The 16,437-nt window shown below is 46.0% G+C and overlaps 1 protein-coding gene across 1 annotated transcript in view; it reads right to left on the bottom strand.

The window, feature by feature from the left end:
• The window catches only part of EIF4E3 (eukaryotic translation initiation factor 4E family member 3), a 54,404-nt gene that overhangs the window by 37,749 nt on the left and 218 nt on the right, over positions 1-16,437 (bottom strand). The window lies entirely within an intron of this gene.

Genomic DNA, 16,437 nt, shown 5'->3' with positions numbered 1-16,437 from the left:
GTTGGACGAGAAGGAGGGAAGAGGAGAGAAGGAGGGAGGTGGGGAGAAGGAGGGAGGTGGGGAGAAGGAGGGAGGTGGGGAGAAGGAGGGAGGTGGGGAGAAGGGGGGAGGAGGGGAGAAGGAGGGAGGTGGATAGAAGGAGGGAGGCGGGGAGAAGGAGGGAGGTGGGGAGAAGGAGGGAGGTGGAGAGAAGGAGGGAGGTGGAGAGAAGGAGGGAGGCGGGGAGAAGGAGGGAGGAGGAGAGAAGGAGAGAGGCGGGGAGAAGGAGGGAGGAGGAGAGAAGGAGGGAGGAGGAGAGAAGGAGGGAGGTGGGGAGAAGGAGAGGAGAGAGGCGAGAAGGAGGAGGGGAGAGAAGGAGGGAGTGGAGAGAAGGGAGGGAGGTTGTGAGAGAAGGAGGGAGGTGGAGAGGAAGGGGGGAAGGTGGGGAGAGAAGGCGGGAGGTGGAGAGAAGGAGGGAGGTAGGAGAGAAGGAGGGAGGAGGGGAGAGAAGGTGGGAGGAGGGGAGAAGGAGGGAGGGGGAGGAGGGAGGGCGGAGGGAGAAGGAGGGAGGGCGGGGAGGAAGGAGGGAGGCGGGGAGAAGGAGGGAGGCGGAGAGAAGGAGGGAGGATGGAGAGAAGGAGGGAGGATGGAGAGAAGGAGGGAGGTGGGGAGAAGGTGGGAGGAGGGGAGAAGGAGGGAGGTGGAGAGAAGGAGGGAGGTGGAGGAGGGAGGCGGAGAGAAGGAGGGAGGATGGAGAGAAGGAGGGAGGCGGGGAGAAGGAGGGAGGAGGGGAGAAGGAGGGAGGAGGGGAGAAGGAGGGAGGAGGGGAGAAGGAGGGAGGCGGGGAGAAGGAGGGAGGAGGGGAGAAGGAGGGAGGAGGGGAGAAGGAGGGAGGAGGGGAGAAGGAGGGAGGCGGGGAGAAGGAGGGAGGCGGAGAGAAGGAGGGAGGAGGAGAGAGGAGGCGTGTGGAGAGCAGGAGGAGGGGAGGGAAGGAGGGAGGAGGAGAGAAGGAGGGAGGAGGAGAGAAGGAGGGAGGAGGGAGAGAAGGAGGGAGGAGGGGAGAAGGAGGGAGGAGGGGAGAAGGATGGAGGAGGGAGAAGGAGGAGGGGGGGGGGGGAGGAGGAGGGGAGAGGAGGGAGGAGGAGACGAGGGAGGAGGGGAGAAGGAGGGAGGCGGAGGTGAAGGAGGTGGGCGGGAGGGTGGTTAGGAGTGAGGGGGGAGACGGAGGGAGGCGGAGAGAAGGAGGGAGGCGGGGAGAAGGAGGGAGGTGGGGAGAAGGAGGGAGGTGGGGAGAAGGATGGAGGCGGGGAGAAGGATGGAGGGGGGGAGAAGGAGGGAGGCGGGGAGAAGGAGGGAGGCGGAGAGAAGGAGGGAGGCGGGGAGAAGAGGAGGGATGGGGAGAAGGCGGGAGGTTGGAGGAGGAGGGAGGTGGGAGAAGGAGGGGGAGGTGGGGGGAAGGGGAGGAGGGGAGAAGGAGGGAGGAGGGGAGAAGGAGGGAGGAGGGGAGAAGGAGTGAGGAGGGGAGGAGGGAGGAGGGGAGAAGGAGGGAGGTGGGGAGAAGGAGGGAGGTGGGGAGAAGGAGGGAGGTGGAGAGAAGGAGAGAGGTGGAGAGAAGGAGAGAAAGACTCACAGGATGAAAGTGAAAAGATGGGAAAAAATTGTCCTTGCAAATGGAAACAAACAAACAAACAAAATGCTGCAGTAGCAACATTTGTATCTGATAAAATAGACTTCGAAACAAAGGCCATAATAAGAGACAAAGAAGGTCTTTACATAATATAAAAATGATTAATCCAACAAGATAATGCAACCCTGGTAAACAAAAATGCACCCAATATAGGAGCACCAAAATATATTTTAAAACTTCTGGAGGACATCATGGGAGAGACCGACAGCAATACAATCAAAGTAGGGGACTTTAACACCCCACTGACACCACTGGACAGATCTTCTAGACAAACAATTATCAAGGAAACAGAGACCCTAAAGCATGCACTAGATCATATGGATTCGATTGATATTTACAGTACATTTCACCACAAACCTAAAGATTATATATTTTTCACAAATGCACACTGGACATTCTCAAAGATAAATTACAAGTTAGGACACAAAATGAGTCGCTACAACTCCAAGAAGACTGAAATCATTATCAAGCATCTTCACAGATCATAATGGCATGAAATTAGAAATTAATTACAATAAAAACACTCAAAAACATTCAAAAAAGAAGGTTAAATTGGATGCTATTAAACAATGAATGGGTTACCAACAAGAACAAGGAAGAAATAAAAAATTTCCTGGAAAGTAATGAAAATGAACACATAACAACACAAAACCGATAAGACACAGCAAAAGCAGTTCTGAGAAGGAAGTTCATAGTATTACAAGCTTACCTCAAGAAACAATAAAAAATTCTAACTATTTAACCCTACACCTTAAAGAATTACAAAAAGAACAAAAAAAGAAACACACCTAGAATATGTAGAAGGAAGGAAATAAAGATGGAGTAGAAATATATAACAAAGACTAAAAAAAAAAAATACCAAAAGATCAATGAAACCAAGAGGTAGTTCTTTGAAAAGACAAGATCAATCAACCCTTAGCTAGACTCACCAAGAAATACAGAGGACCCATGCAAATAAAATCAGAAATGAAAGAGGTGAAGTAACAATTACATCACAGATATACAAAGGATTGAAAGAAAATACTATAAACAATTATATATGCCAACAAATTGGACAACCAAGGCAAAATGGACAAATTTCTAGAATTATATAAGCTTCCAAAACTTAACAAAAATTTCAGAAAACCTGAACAGTCCAATAATAACTAAGGAAATTGATCAGTAATCAATAAACTCCCAGCAAACAAAAGCCCTGGTCCAGACAGCTTCTCATGGGGAGTGTTACCAAACATTCAAAGAAGAACACACACCTATTCTCCTCAAACTATTCCAAAAAATTCAAGAGGAAGGAAGACTTCCAAGATCTTTTAATGAGGCCAGCATAAACCTAATTCCAAAATTAGATAAAGACACTTCAAAGAATGATAAGTACAGGCCTGTATTCCTGATGAACATAGATGCCAAAATACTTAACAAAATATTAGCAAATGTGAGCCAGCAATATAGTAAAAACATTATTCACCACAATTAAATGGGATTTATTCCAGGGATGCAAGGCTGGTAAAATATTTGCAAATCAATAAATGTGACACAACACATAAACAAAATGAAAGACAAAAATCTATGATCATATCAATAGATGCTGAAAAATCATTTGACAGAATCCAGCACCCATTTTTGATCAAAACTTTCAGCAAAGTGGAAATAGAATGATTAGACCTCAACATGATACAGGCCATGTATGATAAACCTACAGCTAACATCATACTCAACAGGCAAAAACTAATAGCATTTCCCTTAAGAACAAGGACAAAATAGGGATGTCAGATTTCATCACTCTCATTTAACATAGTACTGGAAGTCTTAGCCACAGCGATCAGACAAGAATGAAAAATAAAAAGCATCTAAGTTGGAAAGGAGGAAGTAAAACTCATTATTTGAAGATGACGTGATATTGTACATAGAAAACCCTAAAGACTCCACCAAAAACACTACTGGTTTAATAAACAAATTTGGCAAACTAGCAGGATACAAAATTAACATCCAGAAATCGATGGCATTTTTATACACCAATAATGAACACTCAGAAAGAGAAACTAAAAAAACAATCGCATTTACCATTGCAAGAAAAATAAAGATAACTAGGAATAATCAACCAAGGAAGTAAAGACCTGTGCGCAGAAAACTACAGGATACTGAAAAGAGAAACAGAGGAGGATATAAAAAAGTGGAAGCATATACCATGTTCATGGATTGGAAGAATCAACATCATTAAAGTGTCCAGGAGGAGGAGAAATGGTGGTGGAATGAATGGAAGCTACACAGATTCCCAGGACCAAACTGGAATTACAACTAAAAATAAAGACAAATCATTGGGAAAAAACAACGGAAAAACAGCTGGAGAGAACCCGTATAACCAGGGGCAGAGAGAGGACTCTAAACCAAGCCTGGTAGGAACTGCAGAGATGCGAGAGGGCAGGCTGAGAACCCACGGACAGCAGCCAAGGGCTGTTTTAACTGTGAGCAGTTCCCACTGAGAAAGTAGGGGTTTTAAAAAGCACCAAATGAGCTACAGCCACTCACCTTGGGCTCCAGTGGAGAGAAAGCAGACTGGACTGAAACTCTGTGAAGAGAGTCTGGGGCTCCTGGTTTAGGAGAGAGCTGGAGGGGAGGACACTAAAAGTTTGGTGCTAAATCACTCCCTCACAGGATAGTAGCTATTTTACTCAAAGAGCCCCTTCCCAGAGCCCCAGGGAGAAGCAGTGGCCCCTCCCTCAAAAAATCAACACCACCAGACCAGGCCAGAGAAATGTAAATTGAGGCTCATTAACATCTAGAGTCTGATAGGAAGCAAGTGCCCCACTCACTGGAAATCCTCTTACACCTGAGGGATTTTTCATTCAGCTTTGTGCTACACATCTAGGCTCATCAAGCAACTGAGACTAATAGCTTCCAGCAAAAGCTAGAGGATAAATGACTCTTTCCTTGGTTTGCAAATCTACCCAGAAAACTAAGACTTGACAGTGGTGTTTAATGTGGGTCCTCCCGCATTCATCCAAACTCAGTAAAGGGAGCCACAACCAGCAGAACACCAACACCCAGAGGGAAAATTTGGCAGTCTCAGAAATCCACTGAGACAGCCAAATGGTGAAACAAAGAAACAAATCGCAAATGAAAGAACAAGAGAATTCTACAGGAGAGGAGATAAATGAAATGGAATTAAGCAAGTTATCAGAGGTATAGTTCAGAGTAATGATTATTAGGAAGCTCAGCAGCATGAGTAAAAATGTAGGAAGCCCGATGGCTTCACAGGGGAGCTTTATCAAACATTCAAAGAAAAACTAACACCCATTCTCTTGAAACTAATCCAAAAAATTCAAGAAGAAGGAAGACTTCCAAACTCATTTTATGAGGCCAGCATAATTCTAATTCCAAAACCAGATAAAGACACTACAAAGAAAGAAAACTACAGGTGAATATCCCTAATGAACATATACACCAAAATCCTTAACAAGAATATTAGCAAATTGAATCCAGCAATACATTAAAATAATTATTCACCATGACCAAGTGGGATTCATCCCAGGGATGCAAGGCTGGTACAATATTTGCATTTCAGTAAATGTGATATACCACATAAACAAAATGAAAGATAAAAACCATATGATATCAAAAACCATTTCATATCAACAGATGCTGAAAAAGCATTTGACAAAATCCAGCACCAATTTCTGATAAAAATGCTCAGCAATGTGGGAATCGGAGGAACATACCTCCACATAATAAATGCCATATATAAAAAACCTACAGCCAACATCATACTCAATGGGCAAAAACTAAAAGCATTTCCCTTAAGAACAGGAACAAGTACAGGAATTTTGGCCTCTCTTATTTTACATAGTTCTAGCAGTCTTAGCCACAGCAATTAGACATGAAGAGAAAATTAAAGGGATCCAAACTGCAAAGAAGAAAGTGAAACTGTTATTATTTTCAGATGACATGATATTGTACATAGAAAACCCTAAAAACTCCACCAAAAACCTACCAGAGCTTATAAATGAATTTGGTAAAGTAGCAGGATACAAAATTAACATCAAGAAATCGATGGCATTCTTATACACCAATAATGAACTCACAGAAAGAGAAACTAAAAAAAAAAAAAATCTCATTTACCATTGCAGCGAAAAAACTAAGATACTTTGGAATAAAGTTAACCAAAGTAAGGACCTGTTCACAGAAAACTACAGGACATTGAAAAAAGAAATAGAGGACGATATAAAAAAGTGGAAGCACATCCCTGTTCATGGATCGGAAGAATTAACATCATTAAAATGTCCACACTACCCAAAGCAATCTATAGATTCAATGCAATCCCCATTAAAATACCAACAACATATTTCACAGAATTAGAACGAATACTCCAAAAACTTTTATGGAACCAAAAGAGACCCCGAATAGCCACAGCAATCTTGAAAAAGAAGAACAAAGTCGGAGGGATCACATTACCAGATATCAGGTTATACTACAAAGCCACTGTAATCAAAACAGCCTGGTATGGCACAAGAACAGGCATATAGATCAATGGAACAAAACCCAGAACCCAGAAATTGACCCAAGACATTATGCTCAATTACTATTTGACAAAGGTGGCAAGAGCATACAATGGAGTAAAGACCGCCTCTTTAATAAATGGTGTTGGGAAATTGAACAGCTACATGCAAAAAAGTGAAGCTAGACCACCAACTTACACCATACACAAGAATAAAATCAAAATGGATAAAAGACTTAAATGTGACTTGTGAATCCATAAAAATCCTAGAAGTAAATGTAGGCAACAAAATTTCAGACATCACATGCAGCAGAATTTTCACTGATACAATGCCTAAGGCACGAGAAACAAAAGAAAAAATAAACACATGGGACTACATCAAACTAAAAAGCTTCTACACAGCAAAAGAAACAAGCATCAAAATGGAAAGGGAACCCACTACGTGGGAGAGCATGCCTGCCAACACTACATCACATAAGGGGCTAATTTCTAAAATATACAGAGTACTCGTACAACTTAACAAAAGACAAAGAATCCAATTAAAAAATGGGCAGAGGTCCTGGCCGGTTTGGCTCAGTGGTTAAGCCTCAGCCTGAAGAATGAAGGGTTGCAGGTTTTATCCCTGGCCCTGGTCTGGGTCATGCAGGAGGCAACCAGTTGATGCATCTCTCTCATATCGATGTTTCTCTCTCTCTCCCTCCCTTCCACTCTATCTAAAATCAATGGAAAAATATCCTCCCATGAGAATTAACAACAACAACAAAAGAAATGGGCAGAGGACATGAACAGACACTTCTCCGAAGAGGACATAGTAATGGCCAAGAGACATATGAAAAATGCTCAACGTCACTAATCATCAGAGAAATGCAAATTAAATGACTATGAGATATCACCTCACACCTGTCAGAATGGCCGCCATCAACAAATCATCAAACAACAAATGCTGACGAGGGTGTGGAGAAAAGGGGACTCTAGTACACTGCTGGTGGGAATGCAGACTGGTGCAGCCACTATGGAAAACAATATGGTGCTTCCTCAAAAAATTAAAAATGGTACTGCCTTTTGACCCAGTGATCCCACTTCTAGGAATATATCCCAAGAAGCCTGAAACACCACTCAGAAAGAATATATGCACCCCTGTGTTCATAGCAGCACTATTTACAGTAGCTAAGATCTGGAAACAGTCCAAGTGTCCATCAATAGATGAGTGGATAAAAAAGCTGCATTTACACTATGCAGCTGTAAGAAAGAGAGATCTCTTACCCTTTGAGACAACATGGAGGGACCTGGAGAGTATTATCCTACGTGAAATAAGCCAGTCAAAGACAAGTACCACATGATCTCACTTATTTGTGGAATATAATGAACAAAACAAGCTGACAAACAAAATAGATCCAGAGTCATGGAAGTAGGGAACAGACTAACAAATCTCAGAGGTTAAGGCGGGGGGGGGGGGGTAAACCAAAGAACTCATATGCATATATGCACAACCAGTGGACGCAGACAACAGTGCAGTGCAGGCAGGGTGGGGACAGGAGCGGGGGGGGGGGGGGGGCAATGGGGGGAAGAAGGAGGGACATTGGTAGTACTTTCAACAATAAAGATAAATTCAAAATAAATTTAAAAAATCCTTGAACTTTTTCTGAAGAGATACTCACATGAAAATATATTGCTTTTATATGAAAATCTACTAGCACTTATTCCAATACTGACTTTTCTTCATTTGAAAAGTTTAGCTGACCTCTCAAATGAATATGCCCAGCACCCACATGCAGGTTCACCCTAGGTACACAGGAGAATGTATACACTGCTCCCCCTATGGATGGTGGGAGTTAACTAACTTTGTCTTTTTCAATTTTTTTTTCATTGCATATTTCAAAAAAATTTTTTATCCTCACTGGAGGGCACTTTTTGCATTCATCTTCAGATAGAGCGAGAGGGAGAGAAGGAGAAAGAGAGAGAGAGAGAAATACCGACATGAGAGAGACCCATCGACTGGCTGCCTCCTGCATGACCCGACCAGGGCCGGGGACTGAACTGCAACCGAGGTATGTGCCCTTGACCAGAATGGAACCCAAGACTCTCTAGTCTGCAGGCCAATGCTCCAACCGCTGAGCCAAACTTGCCAGGGCAAATTTTTTACTAATTTTTAAAGTTACACTTTAATTTGTGATGGTTTAGGAGAATAATTAGAATGTTCACCTCATACAGCATTACATCAACTTAAGCAAATATAATGTGGGGATTCCCACCATCTAACCTAGAGGGAAGTCCACTGATAAACTTTTTTTCTTTTTAAAAGGTTTTATTGATTTTTTTTAGAGAGAGAGAGATAGAAACATGGATGTGAGAGAGAAACATCAATCAGTGCCTCCTGCACGCCCCCTACTGGGGATTGAGCTGGAAACCCAGCCATGTGCCCTGACCGGGAATCGAACCGGGACCTCTCAGTCCATGGGATAGCACTCAATCCACTGAGCCACACCGGCTGGGCACTGATGAACTTTGTAAATGCCTCTGCTCTGTTACTCATATTCTTGAGCAGGAGACCACTATTCAAAGCCACTGAGGTCCCCTAAGTTTCACATTTTTGAAGAAATCTAGTTTCCAGAGTCCATGAAAGGGCTCTAGAATAGACCAAGGAGTAGGCAGTGTTTATCAGTATTTCAGACAATGCCAGAAGCTCTGAGTATGGATTGAATTCTTGCATTTACCTTCCTCCCAGCACTGCGTCCCCGCCAGCCTCCTCACGCCATCGACATGATGTCTTACTGCTGCACAGGTGAGCAGCCAGAACTAGAGGCTCGGTAACTTGCCTAAAGCCCCAGACATGGTGAGAATGCAGTGACCTGTCTGAGACTCCCTGCTCTGTGCCCTTGACGGCCAAACTGTCCAGTCAAGCTTTACTTACATATTTAATGGGATTCTGCAATGGACTCATCCAACAAAATAACAGGAAATGCATCTTAGGGTTCTTTATGTAAAACTGGTTCTAATTCCTTTTCATTTGTGTAGTTAGGAAGGCAGGACATCCAATAAGGCTGAACCTACTGTTCTACTTGAATAGTTTCCAGCCACCTAAGCACCATTTACATGTAGAAATTCAATGTGCTATTTACAAATCACCTTTATGTACTCATTAAAGCAGTTTCCTGAGAATCTCCATAAGACAAAACTCTTAGCGTAATTTAAGTCTAAAATACTTCCAAGAATTTGATCCTCCCTCTCATTCAAGAAATACTAACTGAGCCCTCAGTTATTGAACGGTACATGTCATGTGCTACATGCATGCAAGATCTCATTTCATCCTCATGTGCTACATGCATGCAAGATCTCATTTCATCCTCATTAAACCCACTCTGCAGATCAGCAAACTAAGTCTGAGGGCAGGACTTGCCTAAAGATACACAGCTGGCTAGTGGCAGAACTGGGGCTTGAACCAAGGGCTCCTGGCAGTGGGGCTCCCAGTCATTAGCCTACACGGACAGTTTACAACACGGCCCACACTCTGCTTGGTGCCAGGAACGCAACTCTGAACCACAGTCTCATCCCTCCACGGCCTGCAGTCCTCCGTGCAGACCTGCAGGCCGTGCGCCTTCCCCACCACACCGTCCTCAGGCAGATGCTTGCTGCAGGCTCATCAGGGTCAAGAGTCCCAGCTCTCCTGTCAAGGAGCATTGGGCTAGAAGTGACAATAGCAGGAAAAATCAAAATCCAATAAGGATGCACAAATAGACCATTTAGATGGTGCAGTGGCAGTGGATGCATTATTACACGTTAGTAACATGCCTGAGTCATTGTTGTACGCGACTTCCTCAGACAGCAAGCTACTGTAACCACAAGCCACAGCTCTATCTAAACGTGACTGAGATGAAATCTGTCAGAAAGTGATTTAAAGGGGTGAGTGATCTCAAAGGATGTCGTTCATCACATAACCGCGCCTGAGCAGAGCTTCCCTCCGACAGCTGAGCCTGATGTTAGCAAGTCCAACAAGACTGGCTTTTAGGAGATATATCCCTGCCTCTATAGTTTTTCCCTTAAAGTTGTTCTCTTCACTGAAATGAGATGATCTCATGCATTTTTTCATCAGCCATTGTTTTGCAGGTGCACTGGACATGTGTCTCTTTGCATAGACAGTACCACCTACAGAATTTTAAACATCCTTTTCCCCTTTAACCACTTAATATTAAGTACCACTTACTTCAGTGTGGGAGGTGGGCACTAGACTGGGTGGTGCATAATTATCCACAGAACTCTCACAACCTGCAGTAGGAGGTGCCAGCAGCCCTGTACAAAGAGAACACTGAGGCCCAGAGAAGCCACACATGAGGTCACAGCTCAGGTGGAGCGGAAACAGGACTTGAATGAAGTCCTGTGTGACTCCAAGCTCTGGGCTCCCAAACCCCACGGAACACTGCACCCTTTGAATAGGACAGTTCTCCCATATTTCATATCTGGAACACAGGAGCTGGACAGGACAGGAGAGGTCATGGGGCCCACCACTGAATTTCACAAAGAAGGAAACCAAGGGCCAAAGTCATCAGAGAAATTCAGCCAAAGACTTCCTGCTTCAAAATTTGCAGAGAAAGAGCAGAGCCCTGCCCCAAATCTATATTCAAGTGCCTTTATAGAACTGCCCTTCACTTTAATGATCACAGTCGTGGTAATCTCTTTAAGTGATGGAAAAATGTGTTATAATAGTGATGTGTGTTTGCATTGTTCCTAGGATGTTATCAGTAGTTCACTAGCTTTTACTTCCTGAGATGTCACATTTCTTGTGGTGACCTGACTTACATGACAGGCCAGCACACTTCAGACTTCAACATACGTCTGTATTACCTGGGACTCTGCAGGTGTGAGCGGCGCCTGGGGTCAGCGCGTCCAATAGGCCCCCAGGGGCAGCTGCCCGTGGAGGGACCACTCTTTGAGTGGCACAGATTCGGGCAAGGTTTGGGGCAACCTTTTTAGCTCTTCTTTGTAAGAAGCATCTCCACACGTTTACACTTCTGGTTACGTGGTGCTGTGGCCCTGCCGAGAGCCAGCCAGGTCGTGATGGCTGAGGGAGTTTCCTTCGGTATTCACAATGGCCTCCATCCCCGTGACCTGTCCCACGACGGGGACTCCTCGGACCTTGACGCACAGCTAACCCCTCAGCACACGGAGGCTGACGGAAGAGGCGTGAGTATGTTCGAACCGACAGCCCGACGCAAGGCCAGGCTTCGACCTGGCGTCAGGCGCCAGGCAGCTTCGGTTCGGAAATAAGGAAATGACATCTCTAATATTAAAAAGAGAAAAAGTATGTTTGGAACAGGTAGTACTGTTCAGAACTAGTAACCTTTCTGAGTGAGGATGTTTAGAGACCACCCGTCTCTCTGCAGAAAGCAACCACTGACCCGCAGCTGGACAGGCTGTGAGCCCCTAATCAGGGCCTTTTCCTGCCGGATCTGCCCAGAGACCCTCTGCCCCTTACATGAAGTAAACCCTGGGCCTTTAAAGAACCTGTAGTTTCCGAAAGGCGAGAACGGGGAAAAAGAATAGGAAGAGCTGAGAGGCCAGCCACTCTGTGCCTGTCAGCGAGGGCCTTGCAGGCAGCCTCCTGCCCTCCCCAGTCCCCACGGGCCATTCTATGAACCAGCATAATCTGGGGATCCTCTTCCTCAGGCCAGGCCCACTTGCGTGTATCAGATTTATTATTACGGGGCACACAACGAAATGCATCACACCCTGAAAGGCGGGTCCCCCCAGAACCGAGCACCTCGCTGGACTTGTCACCGGTGCTGGACACATGCAGCACATGAGGCAGCTCTCCTGGGAGGCTGGCCCCATGCCCTTGACCTCTTTGCATTCTCTGCACTTAGAGCAGGGAGTAGTGACGAACAGGCTCAATGAACCCGATCGATACACAGCGCAGTGATTCTCAAGTTTTGAAGACTTAGGCATTTGTTACAAATGCACATCCCACCCGAGGTCTCGCTGAGCAAATCCCGCAGGGTGGGGAGCTTGCACCTTAACAAGCACAGCCAGTAACACGGGGCAAGTGGTCAGGGGCCAATGGCTGGGCAGACTAAGCCCTGACGGGGTGAGGCTGGCAGGAGGGTCAGTGACAGTCACCTCTATGATTAAAACACAGGATCACAAACACTAAGCACCTCCATGGCTTTGGAATGTGCGTTCCCAGGATCAAGAGGCAGCTAGAGCGTTATGACTGAGGGGGAGGGACAGAAGAGGAATCAGTGATCCCTGAATCAAATACTGGCCTTAAAAATGCTGTGGAAACACAAGGTGGCAGGCTTCACCCTGCCTCGGCCCATGGCGACTGAAGGACATCTTAGTAAGGCCTTGAAGGACGCACGGCAAGTGTTCAGTAAGCAAAGGGGAGAAGGGCATCCCAAGCAGAAGAAACACTGTGAGGCTGGCAAGTCCAGGGTTCCCCCAGGAAAAGGACCAGGAGTCTGCTCTCCCTGAAAGAAGGGACAGACTGGTGGAGCTCTGGAGCTGGAGAGAGGGAGACGATGAGCTGAACAGCAAGGGGTTTTGTATTAAACAAAGATGCAGAAGTGTGTACCACAATGTGTAAGTCTGCAGTCTTCACTCTGTTTAAGCTGCGGAATGCTTTTTTCAAATTAAAGTGGCCCGTTTCTAAAGACAAACAGAAACAACAAAACCAGTCACAGCTGCTCTGGTAAAAGCAGGGGTGGGGATCCAGAATCTCACCTGCCTGGTACCTGCAACCCCACGGCAGAGGGGCCCTTAGGTGGTGAGGGACAGAGTCAACCCTGCTGCTGTGGCAGAGGGGCAGGGAGGCTGCGGAATGACACGATCAGAGAGGATTCAAGGGACAAATGAAAATTCAAACTTTAAAAACTTGTAGGATGGCAGTACTGTCACACAGCACAAGGCAGGCAGGCAGTATATGGCCAGAACTCAGGGCTAGTGATGCAGATTTGTGAATGATAATCAAAGTAGTATGCACACCACAGGAGAGGGTAAAGTCACTGTGGGTAAATTTAATAATGCCCTAAATATTTAGTGTGGGCCAGCTTGTGCTAGGCTCTGACCTAGGCGTTGTAGACAGAGCAATGAGGAAAGAGCCTGTGATGTTTACATTCTACTGAGAGAACACAGGCACGTGGGGCTAATCCTATAGAGAAAATAAAGCAGGGTCTGGGGTGCCGGGAGTGCGTGTCTGGATGTGCATGCTATTTTGTATGCGTGCTCAGGGATGGCCACCCTGAGAAGATGGCATATGACCAGAAACCAGAGACAAGAAAAAAAACAGGCACCTAGCAGATGACCAAGGAAAGAGCATTCCAGGCAGAGGGACCTCAGTGACAAAGGACCAGGCCCAGGATAATGGAAAAAGAACAAGAGGGCCAGTGAGCTAGAAGGGTGTGGGCAGGAGGGACAGGGAGACAGGGACAAACGTGTCCTAGGTGGGGGCAGGAAATGCTGCAGTTTCATGGGCTGTTATAAGCACTTTGGCTTTTGCTCTGAAACAGAGAGTAGAAAAGTGACAAGCTTTAACTTAGGTATTAAAGGGACTGCTTTGGCTGCTATGATGGGAATGGGCTGCAGGCACAAGGGCAGAAGCAGGGAGAGCAGTTGGGATGCTCTTACATGCATTCATCCAAGTGAGAAAGGTGGCGTGGTCTAACTCCTAGGATGGAGGTGGTGACAATGAATTGGATTCTGGATACATTTTAATGGTAGAATCAGTAGCATTTGCTGATAATGGATGTAGTGGGGAGGGAGAAGGACAGGAGAGAGGAGAGAGAGGGAAGATGAGGAAGGGAGTCACAAACAACGGCACAATTTCTGGCTAAAGAGATGTAAGGAAGGAGTTGCTATTCACTGCTTTTATCTGAGGGACAGATGAAGGAGGCAGGTTTGGGAGGGAAGGTGAGGAGGTGGTCTGGCACCTGGAGTTTGGCTGTGTGTCAGGCACTCACACAGACACAGGAGGAGGAGCTGGCCGTGCAGTGTCACGTTTGGGGACTGCCAGTGCGTAGGCAAAACGGAACGCCGTGTGACAGGAGAGCTCACAGGTAAGCATGGAGACAAGAAAGGGGCAGCCACGAGACGCAAACAAAGCAGACACACAACCAAGAGTGGCCTCCAAGAATCAAGACAGGGCAGGGTTTCAAATATCCAGAAAATGGAAGGGAAACTCTTCATGTGATACCCTCCACCAAAATTACCTCCCAAATGCTTAAATCCTCAGCCATGTTGTCTACTTAAAAAACAAAAACAAATAGTCTCACACTGGAGTTTACTATTGAAAATGCAAATAACAGGGTCACTGGCTCCCTCACTGAGGTCAGAGAAGCTGTCCCAGGGCTGTGGGTGCGGTGTGTGAGAGTGAGGGGCGGGAGGGGTCTGCAATTTGGGAGCATGAAATGTCAATGTTAGAAGTCAACATTTTAAGCATTTGTGTCAGTGTTTTACATTCACAGCTCTCATTCCATCTTCAGAACGCCTCTGAGATACATCCTGTGATTATCCTCCTTTTACAAACAATGAAAGCGAGGCTTTGAAAGGCTAGATCACTTGTCCATCACCACACAGCAGGCTGCCGAGGACAGGCCAAGAGACAGGTGCCAGGGGAGAGTTTGAAGCTGGGAAGCCTCTGGATGCTATGGAGCTCAAAACTGATGCCTTTGGTGCCAGGTACCAGCTTAGAACCCTATTACTCTCTCTAGAATCTTGTTTCTCTGGAGGAAAAAGTTATAAATGAACCTGTAGAACTCAGTATGTTCATACCCCCAAGAGGAAGGAGGTAGCCTACATAAATGCAATAGACTCCCAGAGTGGAGAAAGTTCAATAAAAGCTATGGGATGATTGATCAAGAAAATGAATTCATCTGTGCAACTATGCAACTAATTATACTTTCTAAATTAAAAGTCATTTCTATTAAGATTTGAACTCTTGACTTCTGGCTTTCAGAGAACAAAAATGTGCAAATACATAATAGGAAAGCTATAGTTTGTCTTCACTGAAGTTACCGTGTCTTAACTTAAAAGATATCGAATATTCTTTAAAAGTTGTGTTGTTCTGTAGTATAAATATCTCAGACCATTCTCAAAATGTTACTCTTGTAAGCAGGCTAATTTTTGACCTGTTCAAAAAGAAACTCTCTTGATATTGTTCTCACCAGTCAATGGTATTCACAATTTAGACCCAAGGTCCAGGTTGAACTCCTTAAAACAGATACTGGTTAACAAATACAGTTACAGCACACCCTTGAAAACACACACACATTATTTCATTCTGACAGTTGGCCCAAACTACTGTTGCTATGACAGTAAAATGCTTTCTTAGCATCCCGTAATGCAAGTGAAAATATTTTGAAAAACGAATTTGTTGTACCTCCCTCACCCCCAACTTTTTCTTTGGGTGCCTGAAAAGACAGTGGCTCCAGGTGTCAATTTTTATAGATGGGTGCTAAGTCCGATCAGAAGAAAAGAATGAGTCTGTCTTCCTTAAAAAGATGAATATCTCTTTTAAAAAGTCTTCAGCCATTCTAGACAAGGCCTTTTAAGACCAGATTTGTGTCTAGTAAGTACATTTCACAGAAAACTGTTACATACATTTCCTTCCAACACTTAACCGGAGTAGATTCAGCGCTCTCCAGAGTTTCCTAAGCTCCTGGGACAGCCCTGAGGTGTCATGCTGGGCACCCTGTATGTGAGATACTAAAAAGGGGCTTTGTATTCACTAATGCTTTAGTTTGTCAAAAAAGGCTTGCGTTCCTACTGTGTGCCAGACACAGTTCTAGGTTCTGGGATACCCAAGTGCCCACGTTTTGGCCCGCAGCAGAGGGAAGTGCTGAGGCAGATGAGTCAACAGATCCCAAGCGCACCGCGGGAGCACGGGGCGTCCGGAGGGAAGACGGGGCGGGGTGCGCTCACCTACAGGAGGTGGTCGGGGGGATTCTGAGCACGGGGCACTTCAGCTGCCCCGAGAAAGCTGTAATGGTCCCCGCTGAGCCGACGAGGTGAGGCACTGTTCCCACGACTCCCCAGCGCCCAGCAGGTGTGAGGCTGCACAGTAAGTGCCCAAGAAATACCTGCACAGCGGACGAGAAAGTCGGCGGCGCGCACGGCGCCTCGGGAAGCGCGGGTGCAGGCTCCGGGCCGGCGGGTCACAGCAAGGTCGCGCCGAGCGCTGCAGCCCAGGGGTGACGGGCCGCCACCCCAGCGCCCTGCCCCAGCCCGCCGGGTCCTTCTCTCCCGGGGAGCAAGCAGGGGAAGTGCGGTCCAAAGTTGCGGAGCTGCGCCCGTT

Source organism: Molossus molossus, unplaced genomic scaffold (genome assembly GCF_014108415.1).
Source record: "Molossus molossus isolate mMolMol1 unplaced genomic scaffold, mMolMol1.p scaffold_m16_p_18, whole genome shotgun sequence".
Taxonomy (NCBI): domain Eukaryota; kingdom Metazoa; phylum Chordata; class Mammalia; order Chiroptera; family Molossidae; genus Molossus; species Molossus molossus.
The sequence above is the reverse complement of the archived record's forward strand: the minus strand, read 5'-3'. Positions and strand labels throughout refer to the sequence as shown.